This window comes from Aquarana catesbeiana, linkage group LG03, assembly GCF_042186555.1.
Source record: "Aquarana catesbeiana isolate 2022-GZ linkage group LG03, ASM4218655v1, whole genome shotgun sequence".
Taxonomy (NCBI): Eukaryota; Metazoa; Chordata; class Amphibia; order Anura; family Ranidae; genus Aquarana; species Aquarana catesbeiana.
The window spans coordinates 711,892,842-711,919,235 of NC_133326.1; the positions used below are offsets into that span (position 1 = coordinate 711,892,842).

The 26,394-nt window shown below is 42.1% G+C and overlaps 2 long non-coding RNA genes and 1 other non-coding gene across 3 annotated transcripts; 2 read left to right on the forward strand and 1 right to left on the reverse strand.

The window, feature by feature from the left end:
• On the reverse strand, nucleotides 1–26,394 carry LOC141133655 (uncharacterized). Its single transcript, XR_012243104.1, has 3 exons — nucleotides 26,104–26,394; nucleotides 25,878–25,994; nucleotides 1–2,412 (listed from the first exon to the last, which is right to left on the reverse strand). It is a non-coding gene; the product is annotated as an uncharacterized lncRNA (long non-coding RNA).
• On the forward strand, nucleotides 12,907–15,339 carry LOC141133656 (uncharacterized). The gene is made up of 3 exons (XR_012243105.1): nucleotides 12,907–12,929; nucleotides 15,088–15,123; nucleotides 15,202–15,339. It is a non-coding gene; the product is annotated as an uncharacterized lncRNA (long non-coding RNA).
• TRNAG-UCC (transfer RNA glycine (anticodon UCC)) lies at nucleotides 20,434–20,505 on the forward strand. Its single transcript has one exon. It is a non-coding gene; the product is annotated as a tRNA-Gly (tRNA).

Below are 26,394 nucleotides of genomic sequence, written 5' to 3' on the forward strand. Positions count from 1 at the left end.
TTGCTTTTATCACACACGGGGCTTTAGCAAACTAAATGCCATTACTTTAAAGGCCCCTTAATACCAGTCTGTTGTGGTGCATTAAATTCAGCATTTCACCTATTTATGTGCTGCAAATGTACTTCACAGACAAAAAAAATGTCCCTGTAATTCCACCTACTGTATATATGTGTCGGGGTGATATTCTAAAGCCTCGTACACACGATCGGATATTCCGACAACAAAATGTGTGTTGGAAGGGTTTTGTCGGATAATCCGACCGTCTGTATGCTCCATCGGACAATTGTTGTCGGAATTCCCGACAACAAAATGTTAGATAGCCATGCTCTGAAATTGTCCGACAACAAATGTGTCTTGTCGGATTATCTGATCGTGTGTACACAAGTCCGTCAAACTAAAAATCCAAAGTACAAACACGCATGCTCCGAACCAATGCTAACCATCAGACAACATTAGCAGAAGTAGCCTAAAGGGTGGCGCTAAAGAACAGAAAAACCACGTAGTTTCGTAAAAGTTGGCTAAAAAAGTTCTGCCGTCTGTATGCAAGACAAGTTCACGGCCAACGCCCTTTCGGACAAAATTCCACGGCTTTGTCCGTTGGAAATCCGATCGTGTGTATGAGGCATAAGGGTGAGTGCATGTGAATCGCACATCCTTGTAGCATATGTGGACAAGCCTTAAAAAAAAAAAACTAAGAAAAAAAAGTTAGACATGAATATCCACAAGACACAAGTGATGAAATAAGAAAATGTAATATTAATTCAGACCGTATTGTATACATCAGCAGGAAAAAAAACCCAAGTCTACACTCCGGCTTTTTTCACACTTTCTGCTCTCCACCCGTACCTACCACGTGAGGAATTCCTGTTCCAAAAATTGTTCTAAAGCAAATAATAAACAAAGATAAGATATTCTCATACTATAGTATATATAATACAGTTGTGTACTTCCAACCCTCTGGTTAGAATCTGGAGGAGGCTCTTTTTTGCTCCACCATTACTGTCATAAAGACCTGGTTTGACCATATTGGTGTGGAGGAACTCTGGCCTAAACAGAGCCCTGACCTCAACCCTATTTATTACCACTGGGATGATTTGGCATGCCAATTGTGAGCCAGATCTCCTTATCCAAAGTAAATAGTTGACCATACAATGGCTCTTTTGGCCTAATGGGCAGAAATACTCAAAAATTCTTCTAAATGCAAGGAGGTGGAGGTGGGCATTCAGGTCATGTGATTGCTGTGATTGGCTCCCAATCACAAGTAGGCATCGGGAGCTTTCTGGTACCTACTGAAAACTGTGCCGGGAGCGCTCTCAGCACAGAAATGTTTACAATATATGCAGCCTCTCTGCATTAAAGCCCACCCGAAGAGAGGCCGCATATATACATATGGCCTGTGGGAAGAGGTTAATACCCAAGGGTTTGTAATAGGAAGCCCAATATAAGTGTGATGGTCCATAAACGTATGGCCATATAGTGAAGCTGCATCACTTGGACAGCTGAGGGAACTATGATCGGGATAACTCATCGCTGGAGCCACAGAGATATAAGAAGCTTATTGATTTATTATGTGAGTAACCACATAACTGAAAGTTTATTTCATATCGAGATGGCCTTTCAACCTTGTGGATTATGGAAATATTATATTAAAACATACAATGTCATTGAAAAGTAGGAAAAACATGTGTTTAAATTCCCATTATTTACAATTTGGGGTCGTTTCCCCTCATACTAGTTTTCCCCTCGTTTTTTCTGTTAAATGGAAGCATTGAATTGGTGGTTGATAAAAAAAAAGGTGGCTTTAAAAAATTCACCCCCCCACAACTTTCTTGCTAAAATCCTTCATTTAAAATAACCAATACTGATTTAAACCGTTTCAAACCACATGCCCATTCACTGCGATGAGGCCAAAACAACTTTATTTGTTGTTCGTTGTGCTGATCCCAAATCAAAGTTTGTGCTTCTTCTTGACAATAAATCCGCAGAGCTTATTTTTGGGCCATCAGGTTCAGATCCACTGAATTTCAGAGTTTTAAACTTTTGTCCTGATCACGCACACGGGTCTTCCACAAAGTGCTTTCCATGTTTGACTTATAAAATCTAAGTGCTTGTAAGCCCACAGCCTGTGCCACACCAATAAAAAATATAGTAGGAACTTGCCCAATTCGCTATGGCAGACCTGTGCCACCTGGGCAGTCAAGGATACCTCGATGCACCGACAAGTCCTATGGTATGGCAATTAGTGCAAGGCACGTGAGGTGAGGAATGAAGAATTGGTCGCTTCAAACTAAGGTGCCCGGTTTGGAATCTTCATGCCACATGATGTCTTGGTCGGTGGGCGGGGGGGGGGGGTCGCTGGGTAGAGGCGAGATTTCTGGGTCGTCCAGCTGGGAAGGATAAGCGACAAAACTCCTGGCAGTCAAAACAGGAGATAAAATGTTTTATTGATGATGTTTTTACAAAAGCAAAAAAGGTACATTTCTGTAAAGTAATTCTAGATATAAAAAAATGATGGAATTTATTGTGCTAAAGATACTAAACAATAATATTTAAAGGACTCTTTCAGACAAATGTGGCATTTCAGAGGCAGATGGAATTTTGCAGGCTTAGAGTCCCCCCCCCCCCCCCATGGCTTCATCTCTATTACCACTCTTACTATATAAAAGAAAAAAAGACCAAAAATGTGGGATTGCTTACATTTATCACCTCTGCGTTTTTTTTTTTTTGCGCTATAAACAAAAAAAAGAGCGACAATTTTGAAAAAAAAAAGCAATATTTTTTACTTTTTGCTATAATAAATATCCCCCAAAAATATATATAAAAAACATTTTTTTCCCTCAGTTTAGGCCGATATTTTTGTTAAAAAAAAATCGCAATAGGCATTTATTGATTGGCGGAGCTCGCAGCAGGGTCGTGCCAGCGGCGGCGCGCATGCGACCACATAGTGGCAAATTTAAAGGGACGTACCTGTACGCCTATTTGCCCGTCTGTGCCATTCTGCCGACATATATGTACATGCGGCGGTCGACAAGTGGATAAAAGGTTAAGTGTTTTTTTTTTTTTTGTTTTTTACCTTTTGGAACATGTTCCAGTTCCACCCATATTTTGTTTGAAGCTTGTAACTTGTTCCAGCAGCTGCTGCCACTTCATAACACCCCCCACCCCACCCCCCCCATATACACAGGGCAGACATCTTTTACGGGCATCTGCTGTCACTGTTTGAAAATAACGTGATCATACAGGGCTCCTCTCGTCCCGCCCGGCTACGTCATTCATTCACAGTGCCCTGTGAATGGAAAACTACAAGTCCCACAAGCCTTTGTGAATATTCGTATTCTCTAAAAAATAATCCATACACATCTACTATGTAATGGCATTGTTGGCCATTTGGTTTTTAGGTCCATGACCAACTAGCATTGTAACAGATTCACTAGCAGATCAAAGAAAGCACCCAACTGCCTCTATGGCAGTGATGGCACACCTTGGCACCCCAGATGTTTTGGAACTACATTTACCATCACGCTCACCCACTCTGCAGAGTGCATGATCATCATGGGAAATGTAGTTCCAAAACATCTGGGGTGCCAAGATTCGCCATCACTGCTGTCTGGAGTCACCCCCTTACTGTCCCCACCAATAAGGTGTCACACCATGCTGTTCCCTTGGAGACCACAAAGATCGTGTAGCATATTGGCCACCGCAGGAGCAGCTCTGTAGAATCAGGTAAGTGTTCTATTTATCTAAGGAGCCGCCATCAACAACAGGATCACTAGTCTGACCCGGCCCTAATGCTTGACACATACCTTACACCCCAGTTGAAGTCCATGCGGACGAAACGCGCCGGGACCGATATGCCTGCTGAGCCACAATTTTTCTAAGCGCTTTTTATACTGTCAGTTTTATACCTGGGCCCTGTTTGTGTGGGTACCAGTGAACCATTTATTTCATTAAATCTTTTATGAAGCGGATTCACACTATGTGGAGGATTTTTTTCATTCTTTCCCTTTGAGGGACATACATCCTATGGACCGACCTGTGTTTGGAGCGTATGTATTAGCGTATGATTGCTTGCACCGAAGAGATTCCAAGATTGTGTGATTACGATCGGGAACTACTACCACGCTTCACCGTGCCTGGATCTGGTTCCTCACCTATCTCCTCTGGGATAACCATTCCTCGGATGGTCTTGATACAAGCCTGTCTGACTCTCAGCCCTCGGCTAGTGAGTCCACCTATTCCGGTAAGGGTATTCTAACCGTTATATACATCCATCAGATATTCCGGTGGCATGTCACTCCAAGGTCCACCCCAGCTATTATAGATCAAGGGGATCCAGTCCATTTGAAAGCATTGGAGCTTTTTCTTTTCAACACTCGATCTATGCACTATATAACATTTCGGTGAACACTGATTAACTTTGATGTGTTGAGCACACTTAGCAGTTACCTGTTTTGATTCTACACTTATTTAGTTTTATCATTATCAGTGATCTTATGAAAGTGTATCATCTTTTTGCTGTTACACTTGCTTATTTTTTAGATGTGTGCACATTCATGTTTATTGATATTTTTTGTGTGTATTTTCTTTGGGGAGTACTCATGTTTCATTAGTTTGTGATTTTAGAAAGTTATTGCACTCATATGCATGATTTAACAAGGAAGAGCACTAGTCACATGCGTTAAGCACCAACGTTTGATTTACTGTCTACACACGTCTAACTTTACAGCTGGTTCTTAGGCTCATTCAGTTGAGTCTTGCTCTAGTAAAACTTTATTGTGCAGTCAATCTCCAGACGAACATTCTGGTTGGTTTTTGCCCGATAACGGACATCATTATTTCTTAGCGCCACATGGTTACATATTTTTTTACATACCTTACAATCTTCTTTAGATCTACCAACAACTACGTAGTACAAGGGCCTGTCTGATTGGATGCAAATTGACTGGAAAGATTAGGTGGGTCCTCATGTTACATAGTGTTGTTAAATCTAAAGTGGATTGTACAGAGATTGTATAATCGGATTGTAGAACTTGTGTCAACCGCTGTTCTGTTCAAACGGTACACTTGTTGTTCGAGTGGGAAAACACAGCTTTTTACTAGCAAAGGCAAAAAGTGATCTGTTTTGCGTGCAATTCAAACGCACCTCAATAGTACATGCTGCCCAAAATGAAATACAATTCAGCTCAAACCCAGCTTCTGAACCGCCATGTGTAACACTCAATCAGTGGGATTTTTGTTGACTTGTGCCTGTTGCATTCTAAATGCAGGAAAACACCTGTTGACCTGAGATCTTATCCCTCCAGGATGAGGCTAGGTTCACAATATTGTGATCAGACATCACATGCGATTCGCACCGCATTGCTGTGCAGATCACATGCGATGTCTGTGTGATGCAAATTCAGCCATACAAATTGTATGGCTGAAATCGCATAGCATTCACACCAAAATGGTGCAGGACCTTTTTTTTTTTTTGGTCCGCACTGGAATCGGATCTCGTGGGTGTCCACACCTATGTGATCTGATTCCTGCACCATTTGACACTGCGATCTGCGACCCGATTTGGGGGTGTCATTACATTTGCATTGACACTGTAGATGTCAGTGTGCGATGTGGGAACCGGCACTGAATCGCAGGGTTTCCCACAACACACCAGTGTGAACCGGGACTAACGTGGAAAATTAAAAAGCGGAAAATATATCTTTTACTCCAGTTTGAATACATCAGTTATGTATCCTCTGATAGACCCCGACAAGCTGTCATTGGTTCTCCTACAATAGAAACAGCTGCACACAGGAAAGTGACAGAAATATGATTTAGCAAATTGACAATTTTCAGCCAATTTTCATGGCTGGAGCTTTGATGTATAATTTTTTTTTTTTTTTTTGAATAATTCTTTAACCTTTCAGTACATGTTGTTTTTTTTTTTTTTCTTTCTTTCTTTGTAAATGTAAATAATTTCTTTAGAAAAAAAAAAAAGAAGATTTTGTTTTAGATCACAGTTCGGGATGCTCTGAACCAGGCTTTGGATGAAGAGCTGGAGAGAGACGAGCGGGTGTTTATGCTAGGAGAGGAAGTTGCACAATACGATGGAGCCTATAAGGTAGAGTACATTAGGTGGATTATTTTAGTTTCTGGAAACCAATGCAAGCTGACAAAATTCCGAAAAACCATATCTCCAATCATTTCCTCCCCTCCCCCGCGATCACTTATCTCCCACAAGTCTTATGCTGGCCATACACTATACAGAAAATCGGCCGAACCCATTTTCGAAAAACGAACGTTCGACCGTGACCGCAAACGATCGTGCCATCATATAATGTCCGATAATCTGTTCAGTGGACATGAATAAATAATTTTGTGTTCGTTTTTTTACATATACCTAGTGCAAGCAGTTCGGACGGGAAACACATTAACCTTGCAATTTATCGTACGTTCGGCAGAAATTTTCCAAACATGCCGTTCGTTTTTTTTCCACAAAAACGTCACAAACGATTATCGATTTGTACCCACTAACTTGCCGAAAAACGAACGAAGTGTCCATACGAACGATTTTTCGGCCGATTTTTCGTATAGTGTATGGCCAGCATAACTTTTATTGATGGCTCTGATCAAGCCTCACTCAGTTGACTTCTTCATTATATAAAATTAATGAAAATTCCAATTAGGTGAGTGAAATCCCATCATGTTGGCAGTATTAGGATTTGGGAACTCTGTTACACGGGCCATTACATCCGAGCCTAATGCTGGCCATACACTATACGAAAAATCGGCCGAAAAATCGTTCGTATGGACACTTCGTTCGTTTTTCGGCAAGTTAGTGGGTACAAATCGATAATCGTTTGTGACGTTTTTGTGGAAAAAAAAAAAAACGAACGGCATGTTTGGAAAATTTCTGCCGAACGTACGATAAATTGCAAGGTTAATGTGTTTCCCGTCCGAACTGCCTGCACTAGGTATATGTAAAAAAACGAACACAAAATTATTTATTCATGTCCACTGAACAGATTATCGGTCATTATATGATGGCACGATCGTTTGCGGTCACGGTCGAACGTTCGTTTTTCGAAAAGGGGTTCGGCCGATTTTCTGTATAGTGTATGGCCAGCATAAGATGAATAAAACAGAATCAACCCAAAAGTGACACCAAGTTTGATCATTAATATCTATTTGATATGCATAGTAACACACTGCTGTCTTTGCGCTGACCTATTTCAGAGGACTTCTACTGTGAAAGCTGAGCCCAAAAAAAAACAGGCAGAGGTCAAAGGACTAGTCATCACCAGTATTGTCTGTGCTTTCCCTACAGCCAAGCTTTTCCTCATTACATGCTTTGTTCTCTGAGTAGATGCAGCTATCTTGTCAAAGGTCCGACAATTCGATCGTGTGTGGGCTTCATCGGACCTTTTCCGTCTAAAAATCTGACGGACCTTAGAAGTAGAACAAGTTTCAAATATTTCTGACGGACTTGATTCCTATCGAAAAATCAGTTTGTCTGTATGCTAGTCCGACGGACCAAAAACGACGCAAGGGCAGCTATTGGCTACCGGCTATGAACTTCCTCATTCTAGTCCGATCGTACGTCATCACAATCAAAACGATCGGACTTTGGTGGAATCGTGTGTAGGCAAGTCCGTTTGGTCGGAACTCCCGTCAAAGTCCTTCGGAGTTCAGTCCGACGTGTAGTCCGCTCTTGTGTACGCGGCATTAGAGGTAGGGCCTTGCTTCATCATGTCGGAGCTGCCCACCATGACTGGTGATTGGTGGGAGATTATTCAAGAACCCACAAGAGAGGTGGAGGGAAATACAGCCACAAAATAAGTCAAAGTAAAAAAAAAAAAAAATCCTTGCAAGGCCTCGTGTAAAGCTTTATTTTTAGCGACAGGAATAGTGAATACAAAAAAAACAGTATTTCCTGGCACAAGGATCATTAAATTCAGGGTTAAATGACCATTTCATGGCCTCCTGCTCCATATGGAGGAGTGATTGTGATTCTGGCTTCCCTATTTCTCTCTTTGGATGATTTGTACTTGTTACCATTATACATTATCGTATCTCTCACAGGGTGTTGTGACTTTTGTTTTTCTATTTGATCCCCTTCTGTTCAATGATCCTTGCCGCTGAACATGTCTGGATGTGGGTTTGTTGGACGTTTTTATCGTTAAAATAATTTGCAAAAAAGACCAAACAATTCACAATTGTATGATACGCAAGAAGGACCGTAAGTAATGGGGCGTACACACGGTCGGACTTTTCAGCTACAAAAGTCCGACAGCCTGTCCGACAGACTTTCGACGGACTTTTGGCGGACTTTCGACGGATTTGCGGCGGACTTTCTAACGAACAGACTTGCCTACACACGATCACACAAAAGTCCATCGAATTCTTACGTGATGACGTACACCGGACTAAAATAAGGAAGTTCATAGCCAGTAGCCAATAGCTGCCCTAGCGTGGGTTTTTGTCCGTCGGACTAGCATACAGACGAGCGGATTTTTCGACCGGACTCGAGTCCGTCGGAAAGATTTGAAGCATGTTTCAAATCTAAAGTCCGTCGGATTTGAGGCTAAAAAAGTCCGTTGAAAGTCCGGAGAAGCCCACACACGATCGGATTACCAGTCAGCTTTAGTCCGTCAGCGTCCGTTGGACTTTTGTAGCTGAAAAGTCCGACCGTGTGTACGCCCCATAAACTGAAACGGGTGCATTTCCTAAAACTGGAGAGGTCAAAATCGGATGCAGCTGTGCATGGTAACCAATCCGCTTCTAGCTTCAGCTTGTTCAATTAGGCTTCGACAATAAAACCTGGAAGCTGATTACTATGCAGAAATGCACTAGATTTTACACTCTCCAGTTTTAGTAAATCAACCCCATAGTGTCAGAGAAGCTGGTCCATGTGCACATCTGTGGCTCCACAATTGGCCACAGAGGAAAGATGGGTAGAATTGTCAGCTGTCAGTCATAGCTGTAAACACTGGTGAGGAGTGTGTAAAACTCCAGGACTGAGATCTAGCAGATTGCTCCATGAGTGGTAGTAGGTAGTGAGCGATTTCAGGATGAAGACGAGATACAGGGAGGCTGTGAAAGGGCTGCAGTGTGCACTCCTAACAAGGATCCAAACAGATTGGCCTGTGTATAACAGAAATCTGCAGAGTGTGGTCTAGGTGAGGGGGGAGCTGTCAATACTCAGGCTCTGATGTTAACTGTCTTATGGGGCGTACACACGGTCGGACTTTTCAGCTACAAAAGTCCGACAGACTTTCAACGGACTTTTGGCGGACTTTTGACGGACTTGCGGCGGACTTTCTAATGAACAGACTTGCCTACACACGATCACACAAAAGTCCGACGAATTCTTACGTGATGACGTACGACCGGACTAAAATAAGGAAGTTCATAGCCAGTAGCCAATAGCTGCCCTAGTGTGGGTTTTTGTCCGTCGGACTAGCATACAGACGAGCGGATTTTTCGACCGGACTCGAGTCCGTCGGAAAGATTTGAAGCATGTTTCAAATCTAAAGTCTGTCGGATTTGAGGCTAAAAAAGTCAGTTGAAAGTCCGGAGAAGCCCACACACGATCGGATTACCAGCCAGCTTTAGTCCGTCAGCGTCCGTTGGACTTTTGTAGACGAAAAGTCCGACCGTGTGTACGCGGCATTAGAGATTAGAAAGTTCAGTCTGTAAGGCCCCTTTCACACGAGGCGGGCTCCGTTTCTACGGGGTCCGCCGGCTCAGCGGGAGATCAGTCCGTTGATCTCCGCTGAGCCGGCGGATGACAGGTCCCTCTCTGCTCACTGAGCGGGGAGGGGCTTGTCAGGCGCCGCTGCCGCCTATGGAGGGATCGGACGAAAACAGACAGCGTGTCCGTTTCCGTCAGATCTCACCCGATCCGATCCGCCAGCGACGGATCTGGACGTAGAGCCATACGTCTGCTTTTAGCGGATCGGACGGGGTCGGATGTCAGCGGACATGTCTCCGCTGACATCCGACGCTCCATAGGCTAACATGGATCGCCCGTTCAGGTCCGCCGTCAAAACTGACAGGCGAACCTGAACGGTCCGATTGTGTGAAAGGGGCCTTAGTCCAGAAGCAGTAAATCACAGCTGGCTGCGAATCGGTGCAAGGAGAGATGTCAAGGAAACGATGTGCTGAATCGGCAGCTTGCATTATGACTGTAGAAAGTTACAAAACCTTGATGTACAGCTGAACCAGTTATGGATCAGGGACTGGCCACAAAAAAAAAGGTTCATTATGGGGAGAGCTGGCAGCTGTCAGCCTCCATCAGAAGGCACTAGATGGTAAATAGCAGTTCAGTCTTCTGTGTACACTGAGTGAAGGTCCAATGGTTTGTCCGTGCCAGGGATGACAAGGGGCAGTGAATGATAGTAATTGTTATAGTAGAGAATATAGTACAGATGATATCGCAAAAAGGCTGAAGGCAAAGATAAAGAGCACAAACTTGCAGCTCTCCACATACATGCTATGCAGAGCGGGTAGCTGAGGAATGGGTAGTAGCTGGCAACACATTTCAGAGGAACACACTTCTTTCTCAAGTCTGTGGGGAATAGATGGAGAGATAATATGGGGGGAAAAAAGGATACCTCATGGGACAGCAGGCAGGAATCCTTAATAACTAAATAACTATAATAACTTATAATAATAAACTCAGACATGTGTTGGATAAATAAGGCCGCGGCTGCTTTATTATTGGTTTAAAGACAATATTATATTCATCATAATAACACCAACTCAATAAACTTAAAAACAACCTAGTCACTACGGCTCAGGCTGCATAAATATTATCAGAAACCAAAATTATCCACATCATAAATTAATATTATATAACTTCAAAAACAGATTTGTCCCCCTTTGTATTTATTTATTTATTTATTTATTTTTATTACAAAGGTGACACCACCACATAATTACAGCCGCGACAGAAAACAAAAAAATTTGAGAGGGGAACACCACAGCTCCTGTCTTCTGAGGCGAATGAGCCTGACTAGACGGACCCCGTTTATATAGCCCTATATTTCACTGGATCTGACCAGATTTATCCAGCTTTCATCCCTAGTACCCCCAAAAGCCCGGGAAAGTCACATGTACTATTCCCCCAGGCCATGTGAGCACCATGTGTCCACCTGAGAGCCTTAGCTGGCTCCCAAAGGGGGAGACTTGAAACTGCCCATCCTGCCGCTCTCCCATGAGGAAAAAGGGGTGATTGAAACCGTTTACCCCTTTTTCCTATCATTCTCAAAAGGAAGAGACCATTACACATAAAAAACAAAGTCGCATAAAAGGCACTATTGGAAACAAGCCAACAAAGTAGCGGTAAGCTTAATAAAACAACAGTAACCAGATGCAGAGTGTAAATACATTATTTGAAAGGCCTTGAGGAGGAATAAACCCATTTTGTCCTTGAATATCATACAACTGGATTGTCCCCATGTGTTGGGCCCTACTGTGGTTTTTTTTTTTTTTTTTTTGTATTTACTTACCTTCTGACTAGATCCCAGCCGCAGGTTTACTCTCCTTGGTTTCCCTCCAGACTGACCAATAATCTGCTAGGGACAGTACCATATATATTTTTGTGAACAGTCGTGTCATCACCAAACTTCACTACAAATCTCGTGAGACTAGCAGTCGCATCACGGGCAGATTTAGGGTCGGTTCACACTGGGGCAACACGACTTCAGCGCGACTTTGCACGGCGGCTTCGACGCGACTTTAGCAAATTACAAGGCGACTTGAAGTCGCCTCCATGACAGGCGACTTCGCCTGTGGCCAATCAGCTCTCTGGGAGGGAGGGGTTTTCCCTGCAAAGTCGCTTGACTTTACAGAGAGATCCGACTTGGAGGCGACTTCCATTGATTTCTATGGTACAGGTCGCCTACCAAGTCGGATCAAAGTAGTACAGGGAGTACGCTCTGAAGTCGGAGCGACTTCAGTAGCGTCTATTAAGACGCTAGCGTTCACTCCCATTAAAACTATTTCTGGGGCGACTTGAGGGCGTACAAGTCGGATCCCAAGTCGCCCCAGTGTGAACCGACCCTTACTAAAACCGGAGCACTCAGAAGCTGGTGCAGCTGTGCATAGAAACCAATCGGCTTCTAATTTCTGCTTGTTCAGTAAAGCTTTGACAATAGAACCTGGAAGCCGATTGGTTTCTATGCAGAGCTGCACCAGATTTCGTACTCTCCAGTTTTAGTAAATAACCCCAAAGTGATGATTTAAAGCTGCAGATATACAGCTATGAGGCTGTGTAGGAACAGAAAGGGTTTTTTGTTTTTTTTTTTTAGGATTCATTTAAGAACTTGGGTAAATCTTTCAAGGCGCAATAACATTTCTAGGTGTTCTCCATCAGCACTTTTTGTGTTCAGGCTCAAAAAAAAAGAAAGAAGGTGCTTAGTGTGTTTAGTTGAGAATCCATGCAGTAACGTTTCCCCCTCTTTCCTTTAGATCAGTAGGGGACTTTGGAAGAAGTTTGGTGACAAACGGATTAGAGCCCTTGCACACTGGGGCGGGGGGCGGCGTCGGCGGTAAAACGCCGCTATTATTAGCGGCGTTTTACCGTCGGTATTCGGCCGCTAGCGGGGCGGTTTTACCCCCCGCTAGCGGCCGAGAAAGGGTTAAATACCACCGCAAAGCGCCTCTGCAGAGGCGCTTTGCCGGCGGTATAGCCGCGCCGTCCCATTGATTTCAATGGGCAGGAGCGGTATACACTCCGCTCCTTCACCGCTCCGAAGATGCTGCTGGCAGGACTTTTTTTACCGTCCTGCCAGCGCATCGCTCCAGTGTGCAAGCCCTCGGGGCTTGCACACTGGAATGACAGTAGCGGCACTTTCGGGGCGGTTTGCAGGCGCTATTATTAGCGCAATAGCGCCTGCAAACCGCCCCAGTGTGCAAGGGCTCTTATGGATACTCCTATATCTGAGGTAATGTGTGGTAAGAAGTATACTGGATAAAGCATTTTTTTGCTCAGGTCAGATTCCATCTCCGAGTGCTTCCAAATCCCTGAAGTTGTGCCATGTTCACAGATACAGTGCCTTGAAAAAGTATTCATACCCCTTGAAATTTTCCACGTTTTGTCATGTTACAACCAAACACGGAAATGTATTTTATCTGTTAGACCAACACAAAGTGGCACATAATTGTGAAGTGGAAGGAAAATGATACATTTGTTTTCCTAATCTTTTACAAATATGTGAAAAGTGTGGGGGGGCATTTGTATGGCGCCCCCCGGAGTCAATACTTTGTAGAACCGCCTTTCACTGCAATTCCAGCTGCAAGTCTTTTTGGGGATGTCTCTTCCAGATTTGCACATCTAGAGTGAAATTTCTGCCCATTCTTCTTTGAAAAACAGCTCAAGCTCTATCAGATTGGATGGAAAACATCTGTGAACTGCAATTTTCAAGTCTTGCCACAGATTCTCAATTGAATTTAGGTCTGGACTTTGACTGGGCCATTCTATTATATGATAATGCTTTCATGTAAACCATTCCATTGTAGCTCTGGCTGTATGTTTAGGGTCGTTGTCCTCCTGGAAGGTGAACCTCTCCCCCCAGTCTCAGGTCTTTTACAGGTTTTCTTCTATGATTGCCTTGTATTTGGCTTCTCTGATTCATGCTCTCATTTTCGGATTATGGATTGAACAGTGCTCTGTGAGATGTTTAAAGCTTGGGATTTTTTTTTTTTTTTTGTTTGTTTATAGCCGAACCCAGCTTTTATCTTCTCCACAAGTTTATCCCTGACCTGTCCGGTGTTTTCCTTGGCCTTCATGATACTGCTTGTTCACTAAGGTTCTCTAACAGACCTCTGAGGGCTTCACAGAACAGCTGTATTTATACTATGTGTAAAGGCACCCCCCCCCCCACTATGTCATTCCCTTTGCTAAAGTAGAACTTAGTGTCACAGTGATCTATAAGCGGAGGACAAGTGATTGCTGGAAAGGTCCATCTATTCATAGATCACATGTCATTCTTAGGAGCTGCTGTAGTACGGCTTCTATGAATGGAAGAGCTGGCAGAAAGGGCGGGTGTAGTCAGGGACTCTTGATGGCGTGACAGTCGCAGCATCTTCAGTTCTATTAACACTCGCTGCTCCATGAAGGAGAATTTCAGCTAACAGAGCAGACAGGAGCACAAGGGACACATCTTACTTGATTGCAAGTAATGTCCCTTGTGCTGATTGATTTATTCCCTACTAAACTTGGGCTTTAATGTTTCATTAGTAATGGGTCTTCTCAGGAATCTTCCAGGACAGCATTCCTATATCTCAGTCATTGGTTTCCTTGTTCTTGCTAAATTAGTTTCTCTTACTCTGTAGTTCCTTCCACTTGGCATTATTAGAAGATGTTGGCAGAAGGCAGTGTTAATTTTGGCAGCAAATTTCGATTTAGTTTTAGTCTTAGGACTAAAATGGCATTTTAGTTTTAGTCCCATTTTAGTCTTCTGCAATTGTTTTAGTCGTATTTGGTCGACAAAATCTCCAATACATTTTAGTTGACTAAAACTAATTTTAGTCATCTAAAATCTAATGGGTGTATTTAAATTGTAATGCATTGGTTAACATTTCTTTACAATTTCCAAACTCATTACATACTGCTGGAGCGAAAAATCTCATATTATTTAAGGTATTGAGGTATGAACATGCACTACAGACCAGTGTTCATTTTGAAGTCAAATTTCAATTTAGTTTTAGTCTTAGTCTTTTGACTAAAATACCATTTAAGCTTTTGTCGTATTTTAGTCGACTAAAATGTTTTTGTCAACAAAATTAACACTGGCAGAAGGGGCTTTTATCTGCTTTTCTAATAATTTTGAGGAAATAGATTGAGGAATCGATCATTAGAAGGCTGTCCTGGAAAACTATTGGGGGAAAGCTTGTTAATTTTACATTTCTTAAAATAAAATAGAATAACCAAGAGCTGTCTGCGGCAGAAGTCATTTCATACTTCTAGGTAAAAACTGTCATTTTGTGCCATCTTCTGAATTAGGGTGTTGGTGTAGCTGGTTTATCAAAAGCTGACAAAAAGTAATGTTCTTATTCTATGTCAGATGTATAAATGTTGATTTTTATTTTTTTTTTTGATAGATGGGATTTGCAGGTATCGCTGTTGGTGCTGCTATGGTATGTGTCCATTACAGATCACTAGAACTCCATTTGCTTTGGTGCAGATGTTTGTATATTAACTCTTTATTTCTACAGGCTGGATTGAGGCCAATATGTGAGTTTATGACATTTAACTTCTCCATGCAAGCCATTGATCAAGTCATTAATTCTGCTGCTAAGACCCATTACATGTCAGCTGGGCGAGTCCCTGTTCCAATCGCCTTCCGGGGACCCAACGGAGCATCGGCCGGTGTGGCTGCCCAGCACTCTCAGTGCTTTGCCTCCTGGTATGGGCACCGTCCAGGACTGAAGGTCGTGAGTCCCTGGAATGCCGAAGATGCAAAGGGTCTGCTGAAAGCTGCAATCCGAGATGATAATCCAGGTGAGAAGATTGACAGGGATTCAGGCAGACAAGTACTCCCCTTCATCCATTCAATGAGGTCCTTTAAATTGTATTTTTAATTTTTTTTTGTGTTTTTACAGTGGTAAGCATGTTGAAGCGTTGGCCGAAGTGTAAATGAGCCCTTAAAGCAGTGTTTCTCAACTCCAGTCCTCAAGGCGCACCAACAGGTCATGTTTTCAGGATTTCCCTCAGATGGAACAGCTGTGGTAATTACTAAGGCAGTGAAACTGATCAAATCACCTGTGCAAAATAATGGTAAGCCTGAAAACATGACCTGTTGGGGTGCCTTGAGGACTGGAGTTGAGAAACACTGCCTTAAAGAGACTCCTGTCAGTATGTTTTGCCCTGATTACTAGGCACATGCTTGCAGTCTGTACAGAATATATTCAAAGTAGCGTTCTCTCATAAGAGGCAAATTTTTATTTTTTACACTTGGAGCTAGTTTACAGTTGCTTCATAACAAAGCTTCGGACAGACTTTGTTAAAGCTCTCTGAACGCCAGTCAAAGCCCCTGTCCCTAAATAAAATGGTTAGCTTACAGTCCTCTTTACACCTTGCATTTGCTTTGACCTAAAAATTATAACCCATGTCGCTTTAGTGGTGCTTCAAACTGTCTTCAAAGCCTCCCTAGAACTCTGACAAAGCTTGTTTGAAGCATTTGCGGCTTTTGAGAGGCTTTAATTCAGCTTCAGAAATTGTGTGTGTGTGTATATTACACACACACACACACACACACACACACACACACACACACACACAGCATCTATCAAGCTTCAAAAGAGCATCACGGAAGCTTCACCACGAAGCATTATTATTATTACAGGCAGGATTTATATAGCGCCAACAGTTTACGTAGAGCTTTACAACTTGAGGGTAGACAGTACAAATACAATACACTTTACTACAGTAGGAATCAGAGGGCCCTGCTCCTTAGAGCTTACAATCTAAGAAGCAGTAAAAGGCTTGTTGAAGCGGTAGGCGCTTTGTGAAGCCAAAGCAAGTGTCAATGGGCCCTTAGAGTGTTCTAGCCACAGCCAGGGGCGGACTGACCATTCGGGCACTCGGGCACTGCCCGAGGGCCCCATGCCACTAGGGGGCCCCATCAGGGTTGCCAGCCTCAATAAAACCAGGGACAGTATGTAAAAATCTGTGTTTTTTTAAAAATCCCAAGATTATAGCTGCCCCACCTCTCCAGTACCTTTTCAGTGTGTGTATGTGTATTCTGTGTGTGTATACTGTGTGTGTATATTGTGTGTATACTGTATGTGTATATTGTGTGTGTATATTGTGTGTGTATATTGTGTGTGTGTGTATACTGTGTGGCCCCATAATCTCCTATTGCCTGGGGGCCCCATAATCTTCTCTTATTGCCTGGGGGCCCCATAATCTCCTATTGCCCGGGGGCCCCATGAGTTGTCAGTCCGCCCCTGGCCACAGCTTTTATCTGCTCCCTCCCCCAGACCTCTACCTCTTATTCCTGCTAGTAGAAAAATCTCACCAGATCAAAAGTGAAAACGGCTGGATAGTAACCCCACTGTCTGTGTGCATTTACAGTCATGGGAGGGATTATCAAAGAGAAGAAAAGGTGCCGCTCACCAGTGCAGTGCATTAGTATGTAGATAAATGTGCCGCCTTTTCTTCTCTTTGATAATGCTCTTACATCTCTGAATGGTGCACTGAAGCCGCCTCCCTTTCCTTCAATCGGCGGGGAGATCGCTGTCTCAGCTTAGACCGACACTGCAAGTTTCATTTGGATCATTGTGAAGGGGGGAGGTTGCTGGTGGCTTGGAAGTCTAGGCATGAGCAGTGCTAACAAAATAAGAACTGTATACATTGTATGTATCACATGTCTTTGCTGTATCTACAGGCAGTCAGATCACGGTGGTCGCTCACTCTCGTCCTGTGGGTCACTGTATAGAGGCTGCCAATGTGCTGGCAAAGGAAGGGATTGATTGTGAGGTAAGAACGTACCAATATCTGCACAAATGAGCATTTTTATAAGCGTTTATTATAACCAAAAGATTCAGTTCTAAAAACATATACAGTACTGTGCAAAAGTTTTACGCAGGCGTGAAAAACATGCTGTGAAGGGTTACTAAACCCAGGACTCTGCATTCACTATATCTGGTCTCCCACAGTACACAGAACATGGAAATGTGATTATTTTAGTAAATAGAAACTGCTAAATACCTTTTTTTTTTTTCTTTCAGCATTTTGAGCAGTCTTGTGATTTCTATCAGTGTCTGGTTAAAGCTTGTAGGAGGAGTTTTCATACTCCCATGACTGTCCTATGAGGCTGCATGACCCCTGACCCTCTGTCTTGATAGTGCTGATTGGCCCTGTGCTGATCACATGCACTCTCCAAGAAAAACAAACTCTCTAGCAATACATACCAAACCGAGCATGTGCAGCTTGTCCCCTATCCTCTGTACTATCCAGAGATGGCTTGGGGACTGTGGAAAAAGGGAGGATCTAAGAAGAAAGGATCAAACAGCCTTTTTACAGATGGCAAAAAATTAACCCCTTCCACAGTTTGTATAGGCAGCAAACCATGCTTGTTATACAGACTGATTTTACTGCTGTGGGTTTAGTAACACTTTAAGAATACTAGGGCTACAACTAACGATTATTTTCATAATCGATTAGTTGGCCGATTATTGTTTCGATTAATCGGTTAATAACCTTAAAAAAAAAGTGTGGTGTATAATTTAGTTAATATGTAAAGTTTAAAAAAAGGCAATTTATTCCTAAATATCTTTATACGCAGGGGTAAATATAGATAAACAACTATATGGTTAGGGAGTAAAATCTTTAATCCTCTCTGAGAATAACAGACAGAAGAGATATACTCTATATACTATTAGAGGTTGAATCTAGACTCAGATCATTTTTTTTTATTTAAAGAAAAAAAAAATTCTAGACTGTAATATTACATGCTTTTCTGCAGCTTCTCCATTGAAGTATATTGAACCAAAAACCGTTTTGCATTGAAAAAGGTCCTTGACCCTTTCCAAATACACAGCAGCTGAAAAAAGCATAGATGTGAACGTTAAATGAACTGTAGTGCGTTTCTGCAAAAAAGCACCAAAAAACACATAGGTGGGAACCAGGCCTAAGACATTTAGTAACATAATGGAGTTAAAAAAAAAAAAATCATTTTTTTTACTGTGCAACAGTGAAAGTAATATTTACAGTAGAGATTATTTGCTCTTTTTGTATTATATAGGGCTAATTTTAGCTTTTTTAACCCCCATTATGTTACTGGCCGATTAATCGATTATGAAAATAGTAATCGATTAATTTCATAATCGATTAGTTGACGATTAATCAATTAGTTGTTTCAGCCCTAAAGAATACTTTCAGAAATAGAAGTGTTTATAGTTTCTTATCAATTGACAAAATTGAAAGTAAATGAATGGAAGAGAAATTCAAATCCAGTATTTGGTGTGACCCCCCTTTTGTCTTTAAAACGGCATCAATTCTTCTAGGTACGCATGCAGTTGTTTTTTATTTATTTTTTTTTTTTTTAAAGTACTCGGCAGGTAGGTTGTTCCAAACAACATGGGCAACTAAGCACAGATCTTCTGTGGATGTAGGCTGCCTCAGATCCTTCTGTCTTTTCATGTAATCCCAGACAGACTCCTTGTTCTTCTTTACAGTGAAGACAGTTCCTAATGACATTGGCTGTATGTTTGGGGGTCGTTATCCTGCTGCAGAATAAATGTGGGGCCAATCACACACCTCCCTAATGGTATAGCATGATGGATAAGTATCTGACTGAATTTATCACCATTGATCCTGACCAAATCTCCAACTCCTTTTGCAGAAATGCAGCCCCAAACCTGCAGGAACCTCCACCATGCTTCACTGTTCCCTGCAGACACTCATTATTGTACCGCTCTCCAGCCCTTCCGAACAAACTGCCTCCCGCTACACCCAAATATTTCACATTTTGACTCATCATATTGGAGAAGTGACCACTGAGGCCTACAACAGCTGAAGGACTCTGTAGCTCTAGGTCACTCTACAAAATGGATCTGCATCTCTACATCACTTTAAGCGGAGTTCCGCCCAATTTTTTTTTTTTTTAAAGTCAGCACCTGCAAATACTGCAGCTGCTGACTTTTAAAATATGGACACTTACCTGTCCAGGGCGCCCGCGATGTCGGCACCCGAAGCCGATCTGTCGATTGGCTCTCGGGTCCTGGCGCCGCCATCTTCGGTAAGGGAATCAGGAAGTGAAGCCTTACGGCTTCACTTCCCAGTTCCCTACTGCGCATGCGTGAGCCGCGCTGCGCAATCAGGATGGTCCCTGCTGTCTCTGGGACCCGTGTGTTTCCCAGCAGACAGCAGGGGGGGGGGGGGAGGGGGGACGGGAGGAGGCGTAGACTCCTGCGAGAGTCTATGCCCAGAAGTGGGAGCAAATACCTGTATTATACAGGTATCTGCACCCCCCCACCCCCTGAAAGGTGCCAAATGTGACACCGGAGGGAGGGAGGGTTCCAAAAAGCGGAGGTTCCATTTTTGTATGAACCTCTGCTTTAAGAATATCATAACCCAAGGGGAAATATGGGCGGCTCAATGGGTAGGGTGGATGGAATGAGAACCATTCAGAGTCCCTCCCTACAGGACAGAATATGAAAGATTCATAACACTACAATATGGACCTGTATCTCCAGTTCCTTTAGGAAATCTAAAGCCGAATGAGCAAGAGGATGAAAAGCGGAACTTCCCTTTATAGGTGAAGTTCTGCTTTAAGATCGGGCAGCACAGAGGCTTAGTAGTTAGCACTTCTGCCTTGCAGCACTGGAGTGTTTGGATCATATCCTGACCAGGAAACTGTCTGCATGGAGCCTGCATGTTCCCCCTGTGTTTACCCTCCGGGTACTCCGGTTTCCTCCCACACCCTAAGGACATGCTACCTCGCGTTGGTGGTGCAGTGGTAAGCATAGCTGCTTTCCAAGCAGCTGACCCGGGTTCAATTCCCGGCCAATGCAATCTCAAAAGATGGCTGCCTCACCTGGTAAGTGTTATATCCCCCCCCTTCTCATAATAGCTGTATATACAATGTTCCTTCTACAACCTACCTACCATAGGGGCCATGCGATCGCTCCACAGAGAGCCAGAACAGGGATCTGTCAATGTAATATATATATATATATATATATATATATATATATATATATATATATATATATATATATATATATATATATGGGGATATTTATTATAGCAAAAAGTAAAAAATATTTCTTTTTTTTTTTTCAAAATTGCCACTCTTTTTTTGTTTATAGCGCAAAAAATAAAAATTGCATAGGTGGTCAAATACCACCAAAAGAAAGCTCCTGTGGGAAAAAAAAGGATGTCAATTTTGTTTGGGTACAGCGTCGCACGACCGCACAAGTGTCAGTTAAAGCAACGCAGTGCCGAATCGCAAAAATATGGCCTGGTCATTAAGGGGGTAAATCCTTCCGGGGCTGAAGTGGTTAAAGTGTATTTTTTCCAAAAAAAGTTGCAGCTAAAAAAAAACGCTGCGCAAATACTGTGTGACATAAAAAAATTGCATTGAATGCCTTCCCCCAGTGTGTCATTATCATAGGGACTCAAAATACATTGCAAAGCATTAAACAGAAAGTATAATGCATTTGCAGCAAGCACGTATTGTGATTTATCTCTTGCAAGCTGGCCCCTTTCACACTGGGGCGGTGGGGGCGTCGGTGGTAAAGCGGCGCTATGTTTACAGTCATTTTAGAGGCGCTATTCGGCCGCTAGCGGGGCGTTTTTAACCCTCGCTAGTGGACGAAAAAGGGTTAAAAACGCCCACAAAGCGCCACTGCAGCAGTGCTATGCCGGCAGTATAGCCGCGCTGCCCCATTGATTTCAATGGGCAGGAGCGGTTTAGGAGCGGCGCTTCTTCACCGCTCCAAAGATGCTGCTAGCAAGACTTTTTTTAGCGTCCTGACAGCGCACCGTTCCAGTGTGAAAGCCCCCGGGGCTTTCACATTGGAGAGACAGCAGCGGCTGTTTCAGGGCGCTTTGCAGGCGCTATTTTTGGCGCTGCAGCGCCTGCAAAGTGCCCCAGTATGAAAGGGGTCTTATAATTGTTATTGTATTAAAGCACACCCGGCCAGCACCAGATATATTTTTTTCATGTTGGTTGCATTATTGCTAATTAATTTGTAGGTCTAAACCTTTCCAGGTATTTACATTTTATTGTACAAAAAAGTGGCAACCACACCAACCTATAACTAGGCTTTGCAGTAAGGTACACATGGAAGAGCAACACACGTCACAAACAAAATATTTCCAAGCACACTTACCAGCCTGCCTGCAAAACAACCAAATTGACCCTGAAATAAATTAACTTTTTGATTATATTCTAATTGTATGAGATACACTTTATTGATTACAGGTTCATCTCTGGTCAAAACTTTTTTTTTCTTTTTGTTATATATCAATAAAGTTGAATAAAAAATTAAAAAAATAATAAAGTGTAAAAAAAATATTTGAAATAAAATAAAAATAAATTGTTTCTCAGACGTGCACAATTATTAAATCTTGACTTATTAGGTATCTACTCATTGTAACCTAATTTTTTATATTTTATAAAAAAAATAAAAATAAAATAGGTATTATATGGTGTTTGTGTGCACTAAAATGCATTTAAGTGTATTTTTCCCTGAAAATTTGCATTTAATAAACAGCTGCGCGAATATCGTGTGATAAAAAAAATTTGGCAACAACCAGCATTTAAATCTCCAAATCTCTATTTTCAGAAAATATATCATGTTTGGGTATTATAGGCCATTTTTATTGCTAAAAACACGTTTACAAATTTGAATTTTTTTGTCAGTTAGAAAAAAATAAAATTTTTTTTATAAATATTCACTTTTTGGGCTTCTATTTATTCATCTTAACCTCACGTTTTATATTTTATAAAAAATAAAATAGGTATTACACGGTGTTTGTGTGCACTAAAATGCATTCAAGTGTATTTTTTTTCCCTTAAAATTTGCATTTAATAAACAGCTGCATGAATATTGTGTGACATAAAATATGGCAACAACCACCATTTAATTCTCCAGGGTCGCTTCTTTCAGAAAATATATCATGTTTGGCTATTATAAGCCATTTTTCTAGCTAAAAAAACATGTTCATTTTAACAAGTGTGTGAGAAAATGTCAAAATTGTCCTGGGCAGCGAAGGGTTAACATGTTTACAAATTTGAATTCTTTGTCAGTTAGAAAAAGGTCATGTGACATGCCCATATATGGTCATGTCACATGTGACATGCCCATATCACATGTGACATGCCCATATCACATGTGACATGCCCATATATGGGCATGTCACATGTGACTTGATGATGTCACAGTGGGAGAGTCCTGATATAAGGAGCTCTGGCAGGAGCTGGGCTCACTCTCAGAATTTCTCTTGTGTAGAAAGGACGTGAGTTCTGTTGCTCTGAGACACGTTGCTTATTATTTTTATAATAGCGCGTTTTCATAGCGAGAGAAGTGCGATAAAGTCAGCGGATCTTCTGTTTATCATCAAAGGAGACCCAATTATGCAATCGAAAATGGTTGCAGCGGAAAACCAGCCCCCCGCACAGCCCAAAGCCCCTCGTAGGGGGGTGTGTAAGGCTATCAGGCGGGGAATCAGGGCAGTTCTAAACACTGTCTGCATTCACCTAAAACCCAGACAGCGACACGCTGAAGGTATGTAGGATTTCATTCAATTAAAATGTAATAAAATGGGAGAGAATTCTATACTGGATACATTTTTATTATTCAAATATAATCTCAGCTCACTCCTTCAACTGGCAGTTGGGCAGCAGGAGACATGAATCAGGTGTGTGGGAGGAATGCCTAGATCTCATTGGCTGCCTGATGTAACTGACAAACACTTGTGTCCCATCACCAGTTTTAATTATAAATGCAAAAGCAAAGTAATTATTCTCATCATCATTCTGCTAATTAATAATTATCCCAGTATTTCTATATTTGGTTTTATTACAGTAGTTATACAGAAGAGTTCTATCTGTCACATGACCTGGGATTGCTTCTAACTGACAAATTTCAAATTAAAAAAAAAAAAACACGACTGGCTTCATGTACACTGCTGCTGGTAAACGGACATTTAGGATCAGTTGGGCATTTTTTTCAGCTGCCCCTGAACTCTCCTCTATGTTATCTTATCAGTACATCTACACGAGGGGGGCATTTATAGTCCTTTCTAAGCAGTTGAGTTTTGAAGCATTTTTTGGAAAGCAAAAAAAAAAAAAAAAATGCGATGTTCAGAGCTATTTGAAACGCCAAATGCCTGTAACAGCTTGTAATTGCGGTAACTTGTGTTTAGCTGCGATTCGTTTACAGGTGTTTGTCCAGCAAAAGGGACATTTTTTAAATGTCAGTTACTATCTCTCAAGGTTTTCAAACATCCCGTGTACATTAGGGGCCGGTTCACACCAGAAAAACGCAGTCCGGATGAGTTCCAGGTGCTTTTCTGCATGCATGTTTTTGATGTGTTTTTGATGCAGTCCAGTGCATTTTTTTTCTCCCTTTTTATACTTAACCTTAACCCTTTCATGACTAAGCCTATTTTTGACATTTGGTGTTTACAAGATAAAATCCTTATTTTTTGCTAGAAAATTACTTAGAGCCCCCAAACATTATATTTTTTAGCAGGGAATCTAGAGAATAAAATGACGATTGTTGCAATATTTTATATCACACGGTATTTGTGCAGCGGTGTTTTAAACGCAATTTTTTTTAGGAAAAGGGACACTTTCATGAATTTACAAAAAAAAAAAAAAAACAGTAAAGTTAGCCCAATTGTTTTGTATAATGTGAAAGATGATGTTGCGCCGAGTAAATAGATACCAAACATGTCACGCTTTATAATTGCACGCACTTGTGGAATGGCGGCAAACTACGGTACCTAAAAATCTCCATAGGTGACGCTTTAAATTTTTTTTTACAGTTACCAGGTTAGAGTTACAGAGGAGGTCTAGTACTAGAATTATTGCTCTTGCTCTGACAATCGCGGTGATACCTCACATGTGTGATTTGAACACCGTTTACATATGCGGGTGCGACTTCCATATGCGTTTTCTTCGCTGCGTGAGCTCGCGGGGATGGGGTCGCTTTAAAAAAAAAAAAAAATTTTTGATCACCTTTATTGCTGTCACAAGGAATGTAAACATCCCTTGTGACAGTAATAGGTGGTGACAGGTACTCTTTATGGAGGGAATCGCACTTCAAAGTATTCAGATCGCCGAGTAAACGGGAAGTGACGTCATGACGTCGCTTCCGTGTTTACAATTAGGAGGCTGGAACGAAGCTGCTCACGGCTTCGTTCCAGACTGTCACTAGCCGCCGGAGGCAGCGGATTGGTAATCGGGCCTCCCAATGGAACGGGAGGCCCGGTAAGAGCGGTGGGAGGGGGGACATCCCCTCCTGCTCCTCCGGTATAACAGCCGAGCGGCTTTTAGCCGCATCGGTTGTAATACCTGGATAGCAGATCGCCGGCTCTAAAAAACAGTACCTATAAGGAAGTTACCCCCAACAGGTTAAAGGGACTTTAACGGCAACTCATTTAAAATTTAAAATTTATTTTATTAAGTAGAAAAAGTATATATATATATATATATATATATATATATATATATATATATATATATATATATATATATATATATATATATATATATATATATATATATATATATATATATATATATCATAAAAGACATATAACAAGGAAAACAAAAACAAATGTCATACAATCTATAAAAAACTATACAACGATATACTGTATGTGCGAGATTAAAGACTATATTCAATGGTCTTGCCACGAAATCTTACGCGTTTCGGGACTTAAGCACAATGTCCCTTCATCAGAGACGGATCGTGGATCATAGACCTATTATACAATCAAATATAAACAGGATGAGTACAAAGAACAATCATGTATAAATGATATTTACAAGTATCACATATATGTCATTTGGTTTATTGTGACCGTAGATAAGGAGAGCACAACCTACCCATACATATCAGTAACGGAGCATCTATGCCAAAATCGCTGCAGTAACGGTGTCAGATACCCCAGGTCTAGCAGATGTAAACGAAGACCTGAAAGCATCGGCTGGCCCAACTCTATCCACACTGATCCAACCCACGAACATAAGGGGGCATCCCGCAGCTCCGCCAAAACAAGCTACAACCAAATCGCAGGTACTACAACATACCGTATCATTTGCGGAATAGAAACATGTGCTATATAGTAAAGACTTGCCAGAGACTCATAAGCGGTTCAGGAAATCAAAAGACAAAGGTGGGGGTTAGTAAGAGGGCTGCGTTCATACCAGGATGTTCATAGGTCAGGCCACAACAGTCTGCATCACCGTAAGAGAGAGGAAAATATTGCCAAGTGTATGGAAGCACAGATCGAACCAGGGCATTAACCCATATGAGGGCTAGGTCTGTGAACAAAACAAAGGGGGGATAAGGTAGTAATAGCAACCCTGAGAGTGTCAAATTTAGTGAACAGACAGTATGGCTGGATCACAGCCATCCAAGGATAGTACTTACAGCAGAGTATAATGTTGAGTCTTGGTGAGGCATGGGTTGATTAAAGGAGCGTCCGGGCCGGTCACCGCCAAGTGCGGTAATGATGAGCCCGTTCAGGTGCATCATTGAGATATAAGGAGCCTGGGAGGGCGTGGTGTGGCGTGACGTGCGTCTAATCAGCGCAACGTCATCACATCAATCACACAATAGAAATGTGTGAGGGGGGAGCGGTCGCGCCATGGCGCCACGCCCACTGCACGTTCCCGTACTCAGGACGAGAAACAGCGTGCAGCTGACAGGCAGCCCCGCCCA